The 7,909-nt window shown below is 43.2% G+C and overlaps 2 protein-coding genes across 4 annotated transcripts in view; one reads left to right on the forward strand and one right to left on the reverse strand.

Annotated features, from left to right (window-relative positions):
* Positions 1-7,909, reverse strand: part of slc35e1 (solute carrier family 35 member E1) — a 102,714-nt gene that overhangs the window by 6,375 nt on the left and 88,430 nt on the right. The gene's annotated exons all lie outside the window — the stretch shown is intronic.
* The window catches only part of LOC122565135, a 23,367-nt gene continuing 21,446 nt past the window's right edge, over positions 5,989-7,909 (forward strand). For all 3 annotated transcript variants that reach the window (XR_006316097.1, XM_043720797.1, XM_043720798.1), the window contains exon 1: positions 5,989-6,168. The gene's annotated coding sequence lies outside the window, so the exon portion shown is untranslated. The remainder of the gene's footprint in view (positions 6,169-7,909) is intronic.

Raw genomic sequence — 7,909 nt, forward strand, 5'->3', positions numbered from 1 at the left:
GAACCAGAGGAGACAGCTTAAAAATACGGGGTAGACCATTTAGGACAGAGATGGGGAGAAACTTCTTCACCCAGAGAGTGGTGGCTGTGTGGAATGCTCTGCCCCAGAGGGCAGTGGAGGCCCAGTCTCTGGATTCATTTAAGAAAGAGTTGGATAGAGCTCTCAAGGATAGTGGAATCAAGGGTTATGGAGATAAGGCAGGAACAGGATACTGATTAAGGATGATCAGCCATGATCATATTGAATGGTGGTGCAGGCTCGAAGGGCAGAATGGCCTACTCCTGCACCTATTGTCTATTTATCATCGCTGTTGTTTACTTGCCAATTGAGCCATTCGCCGAAGCTATTAGGAGGGATCCTGAAAGAGTAGCGCCAAAGGTGGGAATGGGGGAGCATGAGCTCACCCTATTTGCTGATGACGTCCTTCTGTTTTTGGCCAATCCAGAGAAGTCTGTTCCTCGACTGATTCAAACAATTAATTCATATGGTGGTTTCTCAGGTTACAGGATCAATTTTACAAAATCAGAAGCCATGCCGGTAGGGGATTAGTGGAGGTGCCTAATCTGAAGGATGGAATTCAGTTCCCATTTAGATGGTCATCAAAAGGTTTTTATTACACATTCCTTTCATCAGCTGTATAAAACTAACTATGTACAAGTACTAGAGAGGATAAAACAGGATTTGCAGCAGTGGGAGGGGTGACCGTTATCATGGTTAGACCAAATAGTCCTGATTAAAATGAGTGTTCTTCCTCGACTGTTGGATCCCATGGGAATGCTCCCGTTGTTGCTACCCAGACAAGTATTATGGAGGCTCAGTGATTGGCTCGGGTATTTTATTTGGCGCCACAGGCGTCATTTAATTAAATTCACTAAATTGCAGCTTTTGCAGGGTGAGGGAGGGGTGGATCTTCCAGATTTGAAGAAACACCAAATAAGCACCCTATTGACATATGTTGGTGACTGGTACGGGGGAATTCTGAGTTGATTTGGCTTGATATTGAAGCTTCGCAGTAGCGATGTCCTTTGATTAATTTATTATTTATAGATAAGATGAAATCCGTGACCCAGCAGTGTAAAAGTCCAATTATTTTAAATACAGTGAGAGCCTGGAGGATAATGAGGAAAGACAAGGGCAATTGGTCTAAGATTTCACCATTTACCCCATTGGTGGGAGCCCAAGGATTTAAACCTGGGGCAATAGATTCTGGCTTTACGGCATGGGAGAATAAGGGAATCTCCTGTCTGGGAGATTTATTCAAGGGGGAGGTCCTGATGTCATTTAGTCAGTTAAGTCAAAAATACAGATTGTCTAACAGGGACCTTTTCTGATATTACCAGAAAAGGGACTATATACAGAGGAAAACCACGCTCCTGGTCCAGTGTTACAAATCAGATGTGGAGAAAAGAATATTCCGGGGTACGGGTGCTCTTTCACTCAGTACTTTATATCATTTACAGAAGGAGGTCCTGATGTCATTTAGTCGGTTAAGTCAAAAATACAGATTGTCTAACAGGGACCTTTTCTGATATTACCAGAAAAGGGACTATACACAGAGGAAAACCACGCTCCTGGTCCAGTGTTACAAATCAGATGTGGAGAAAAGAATATTCCGGGGTACGGGTGCTCTTTCACTCAGTACTTTATATCATTTACAGAAAGGTCGCGCCCTGGAGGACATGGAAAGACTCTGTAGGACGTGGAATTGAGAGTCAGGAGAGGATATTTCATCGGAGGTATGGGAAGACATATGGAAATGTAAGGAAAATCTCAGTATGTAACAGAGCGCAGGCCATGCAATTGAAGATCTTACACAGGGCTCATATGGTGCCAGAGAGGCTAGCTAACTTCAAGAGTGGAGTATCATCAGGGTGTCGCAAATGTAACATTAGTATAGGCACTCTTCCACACTGTTACTGGTCATGTTGTAAGATCCAGAGATACTGGAGTGCTATAGTAAGGGAGCTAAAGGACATCCTGGGGATTGAAATTAATGTGGATCCGGTAATTCTTCTTCTGGGATTGCCAAATTTGCTGTCTCTGGGGGAACATAGGAAGAGATTGTGTAACATTCTTACCCATTGTGCGGGGAAGAACATTCTAGTGAATTGGACGTCAGAGAAACCATCAGGTCTTATAGGGTGGCATAGGCGGATGATGGTGCATCTCCCCCAAGACTACCTCACAAATATGGTGCACCACAAAACAGCACAGTTTTACAAGAAATGGCAGCCCTTTTTAAATTATATTGATGCTGACTTATCAGCAATATTAATTAGGGCTGTGGTAGAGCCGCGGGAATCAATATGGGTGCCTGCGGGGCCCCAGGAGGAGGAGGCTGGGAGGGATAAAGAATGCGGGTACTGTAGATGGTGCTCCCAGGGATGGGAGCCTCAATGGAGGTGTGATGAGTGAGATAAAGTAGTGAGATATTATTTAATTTGAGTTATTTGAATTTAGTTTAAGTTAGTATTCATTTAACATGTTTGTAGTTTACTAGATATGTTTGTTCTGGCAGAATAGTAGGTTGGTTATTAATAATAGTACTGTGTTATGGCTTTGTTGTACTGCCTTTTTTCTGTTTTGATGAGTTTTTTGTATATATATATATGTTTTATAAAAGATTTAAAAAGGTTTTCAATAAAAAATATTTATTTTAAAAAAAGGATTCTTTGCCTTGTGGACACCTTTACCCCGCCAAATATATTTATCTTTTAAAAACTTTATTTAACAAGAGTTTCCTGAGGTAAAAAAGCAGAGTGCAGATACCCGACCTTGATGTCATCAGTTTTGCGGCTATTTTACAAGCATAGTTCTAGGGATGAGGAACTTTGGTGTTGAGGATAGATTGAAGAAGTTGGCTCTGGTCTCCTTGGAGAGAAGGTGGCAGAGAGGAAATTTGATAGAGGTTTTCAAGATCATGAGCAGGCTGGATAGAGTAGATGGGGAGAAGCTGTTCCCACTCGTAAAAGAAAAAGGAACGAAAGGGTAGCGATTTAAGGTGCAGAAGAAGAGGTGCTGGAGGTCTTAAAAAACATAAAGGTAGATAAATTCCCAGGACCTGATCAAGTGCATCCCAGGACATTGTGGGGAAGAAATTGACTTGATGGTAAGAGGCAGAGGGTGATGGTAAAGGGTTGTTATTTAGACTGGAGGCCTGTGACCAGTGGTGTGCCACAAGGATAGGTGCTGGGTCCACTGTTGTTTGTCATATAAACTGTTTGGATGAGGGCATAGTTAGTAAGTTTGTGGGTGACACCAAAATAAATGGTATAGTGGACAGTGAAGGAGGTTATCTAAGAGTACAACAAGATTTTGATCAACTGGGCCAGTGGGCTGAGGAATGGCAGTTGGAGTTTTAGATAAATGCGAGGTGTTGCATTTTGGTAAGACAAATCAGGGCAGGACTTACTCAGTTAATGGTGGGCCCCTGGGAGTGTTGTTGAACAGTGACTTAGGGGTGCAGGTACATAGTTCCTTGAAAGTGGTGTCACAGGTAGACAATGGAGAAGAAGGCATTTGGCATGCTTCTCTTAATCGCTCAGAGCATTGAGTACAGGAGTTGGAATGTCATGTTGTGGCTGTACAAGGTATTGATAAGGCCACACTTGGAGTACTGCATACAATTCTGGTTGCCCTGCTATAGGAAGGGTGCTGTTATTAAACTGGAAAAGTTGCAAAAAAGATTTACAAGGATTTTACTGAGACTGGAGGGTTTGAGTTCTGATAGGCTGGATAGATTGGGACTTTCTTTCCCTGGAGTGTAGGATTCTGAGGGGTAACCTTTGTAGAGATTTATAAAATCATGAGGGTTATAAATAAGATGAATAGCCAAGGGTTTTCCTGAGGATGGGCAAAACTAGAGGGCATTGATTTATGCTGAGGGGGAAAGATTTAAAAGGGACCTGCAGAATATCTTTTTCGCACAGAGGGTGGTGTGTGTTTGGAACAAGCTGCCAGAGGAGGTGGTAGAGGTAAATACAGTTGCAACATTTAAAAGACAGTTAAACAGCTACATGGATAGGAAAGGTTTATAGAGATATGGGCCAAATGTAGATAAATGAGACTAGTGCAGCTTAGGAAACCAGGTCAGCACAGATGAGTTGGGCCAAAGCGTCTATTTCCATGCTGTAAGACTCACCCTCGGATGCTGCCTGACCTACTGTGCCTTTTCCAGCGCCACACTTTTCAACTTTATGTACAAATGAAGCAAAAATTGTTGACAAGATGCTTTTCACAAAGGAAGTAGTTAGGATATGGAAAGCACTGCCTGGAATCCTGGGGGAGGCAGGCTCAATTATGGCATTCAAGAAGGCATTGGATGATCATTTGGAGAGAAATAATATGCAGGGATGTGGGTAGAAGGCAGGAGACTTTCACCAGGACTGAATAGCCGCCTCCTGCATCCAAGCGATTCTGTGATTCTGCCTGGCTAACATGTGGAACAATGAGCACTGGCATATTAAAATGGTTTTCAGCCTTTCAAAAGCTCTCTGGCATTCCTCAGTCCAAACTACCTTTGTATTTTTCTGTAGTAGGTCTGTCCACGGAGCAACTAATGAGCTGAAGTATGGGGCTGTTGTAGCCCTGGTGGGAACTGTGTGCTGGAAATCTAACCCGACAATTCCACAATGTGAAATCTGACCAACTTACTCACTTAGAGGTTAATGCCTCACTGTGAACACTCTCTCTGACTAAAGAAACTAACATATTATCAATGAATAAGAAACAAAAAACAATTTATAACAAACTAATGTGAAAAAAACATTATTAATTACTAATACGCAAACAAACGATATCCACTTTAAATACAAACACTGATACATTCATTCACACAGAAGGTGAACAAGACAGATGAGACAGATTATTGTTTTGGAATATTATGGGTGGAAAATATAGGAAAAAAAGATATAAGTCTGGTTCAAGTTGAAAACAGAAATAAGCGCAATGAGGTAACTTTGCAGTTCTTTTTGTATCTTGGTGATTACCACGTTGTTGATCTTCAGTTACATAGTTGGTATTCAATCTGAAATAAATGTTTTAAAGACATACAGATGTACAGCATGGAGACAACACGTCTATGCCGACCAGATATCCTAAATTAATCTAGTCCCATTTGCCAGCATTTGGCCCATATTCCTTTAATCCCTTCCTATTCATATACCCACCAAGAGGCTTTTTAAACTGTTGTAATTGTACCAGCCTCCACCACTTCCTCTGGCAGCTCATTCCATTCATACACCATCCTCTGCATGAAAGATTTACTCCTTACGTTCCTTTTAAATCTTTCCCTGCTCACCTTAAACCTATGCCCTCTAGTCTGGACTCCCCCATCCCAGGGAAAAAAACTCTGTCTATTTATCCCATCCATGCCCCTCATGATTTTATAAACCTCTATCAGGTCACCCCTCAGCCTCTGATGCTCCAGGGAAAACAGCCCCAGCCTGTTCAGCCTCTCCCTATAGCTGAATCCCTCCAATCCTGGCAACATCCTTGTGAATCTTTTCTGAACCCTTTCAAGTTTCACAAAGTTAGAATCATACAACACCAGGTTATAGTCCAATAGGTTTATTTGGAAGCAGTAGCTTTCGGAGCACGGCTCCTTCATCAGGTGATTATAGAGCAGAATCATACAACACAGACTTTATAGCAACAGGATTGCAGTGTCATGGATGTAATATTAAACAAATTTAGATCGAGTCTTTCGTCTCTTAGAATGATCATGTTAGTTTCAGTTTCTTCGTATGTAAATCCCAGAACTTTTTTAAAGTTACATTCTCAGCTCAGATAATGCATTGAAGGTGTGAAGTTAGTCTGTCTGTGTCCCAGTGTTAGGTCAGACTGATTCTATTTCTAAAGTGGGATTTACAGAATCTTCCATGGATTTATGCAGTTTTTGAGCAAAAAAAAACATTTCTTACAGTCTGGAAAATCCACCCCGCCCCACCCCCCACCCCCTGCAGAAGTTGCAATTTACCCAAGCTTAATAAGAGGCCGCCTGTGACACCAGATAAAAGAGCTGAGCCAACTGTTAAGTCTCTGTAGTGCCTGCCTGGGCAGCATCAAAGGGAGCATTCGCGTGGGATATAATAAACAAGGAAGAACATTCATTTTAACCAGAGCTATTCTACCCAACCAGGATATCGGAAGATCCTCTCAGCACTGAAGGTCCTGTTTTATCTCCTCTAGCAACCGCACAAAGTTAGCTTTATATAATTGATCGAAGGCTGGGGTGATAAAAATGCCTAAATACAAGAAACCTCCCTGTGACCATCTGAAAGGGAAACTAATTCCACCCCAAGATCGGGTACTCTAATAAGACCCCCGACAAGCATGGCCTCTGACTTCATAAAATTGATTTTATATCCTGATAAAGCGCCAAATAAATTAATCACTTATACTTAACATGGGAACAGATATCATTGGGTTAGTTAGAAAGAGAAGAACCTCTTCCGTGTAAAGGGTGATCTTATGACTTCCTGATCCTGCCTCTGGGGCAGTTATATTGGGGTCCCTCCAGATGGCCTCTGCCAACGGCTCAATCACCAATGTAAATAGTAACGGTGAAAGGGGGCACCCTGCCTCTGCCAATGCTAAAGTTGTCAGACCTTATACCATTAGTGAGAACCGCCGCTTTCGGGTCACTATGTGACACTGCCACCCACCTGGCGAAGACCCCTCCAAGGCCGAACCGTTCAAGGGTGTAAAAGAGGTACGGCCACTCCACCCAGTCAAACACTTTCTCTGCATCTAGGGAGACCACCCAAGCCCAGAATCGAACCTTGCTAGCACACCTGGATCATATTTAGCACTCTCCTAATATTATTAGAGGATCTGCGACCCCTAATAAAACCTGTCTGGTCCTCCTTTACGATGAAGGACAAGACCTTCACCAGCCTCAACGCCAGCATTTTCGACAAAATTTTAAAGTCCACATTTAGTAAGACCATAAGGCATAGGAGTGGAAGTAAGGCCATTCAGCCCATCGAGTCCACTCCACCATTCAATCATGGCTGATGGGCATTTCAACGCTACTTACCCGCACTCTCCCCCATCCCTTAATTCCTTGCGAGATTAAGAATTTATCAATCTCTGCCTTGAAGATATTTAATGTCCTGGCCTCCACTGCGCTCCGTGGCAATGAATTTCACAGGCCCACCGCTCTCTGGCTGAAGAAATGTCTCCTTGTTTCTGTTTTAAATTGATCCCCTCTAATTCTAAGGCTGTGCCCACAGGTCCTAGTATCCCCACCAGATGGAAACAAATTCCCAGCGTACACCCTTTGTAAGCCATGCAATATCTTGTAAGTGTCTATTATATCTCCCCTCAACCTTCTAAACTGCAATAAATACAATCCCAGGATCCTCAGCCATTTATCATATGTTAGGCCTACCATTCCAGGGATCATCAGTGTGAATCTCTACTGGACAAGCTCCAGTGCCAGTATGTCCTTCCTGAGGTGTGGGGCCTAAAACTGGACACAGTATTCTAAATGGGGCCTAACCAGAGCTTTAGAAAGTCTCATTGCTGCTTTTACATTCCAACTTGCAAGTCAACCTTTAGAGAATCCTGGACTAGCACTCCCAGATCCCTTTGTACTTTGGCTTTAGGAATTTTCTCACCGTTTATAAAATGCCTGTATTCTTTTTTCCGAAGTGCAAGACCTCACCAATCAATCCCACCGCCCTGTGGCCCAACATTTCAACTCCCCCTCCCGAGGACATGCAGATCCTGGGCCTCCTTCACCACCGCTCCCTCATCACCTGATGCCTGGAGGAAGAACGCCTCATCTTCCGCCTCGGAACACTTCAACCCCAGGGCATCAATATGGACTTCACCAGTTTCCTCATCTCCCTTCCCCCCACCTCACCGCAGTTCCAAACTTCCAGCTCAGCACCGCCCTCATGAC

Source organism: Chiloscyllium plagiosum, chromosome 31 (genome assembly GCF_004010195.1).
Source record: "Chiloscyllium plagiosum isolate BGI_BamShark_2017 chromosome 31, ASM401019v2, whole genome shotgun sequence".
Classification (NCBI taxonomy): domain Eukaryota; kingdom Metazoa; phylum Chordata; class Chondrichthyes; order Orectolobiformes; family Hemiscylliidae; genus Chiloscyllium; species Chiloscyllium plagiosum.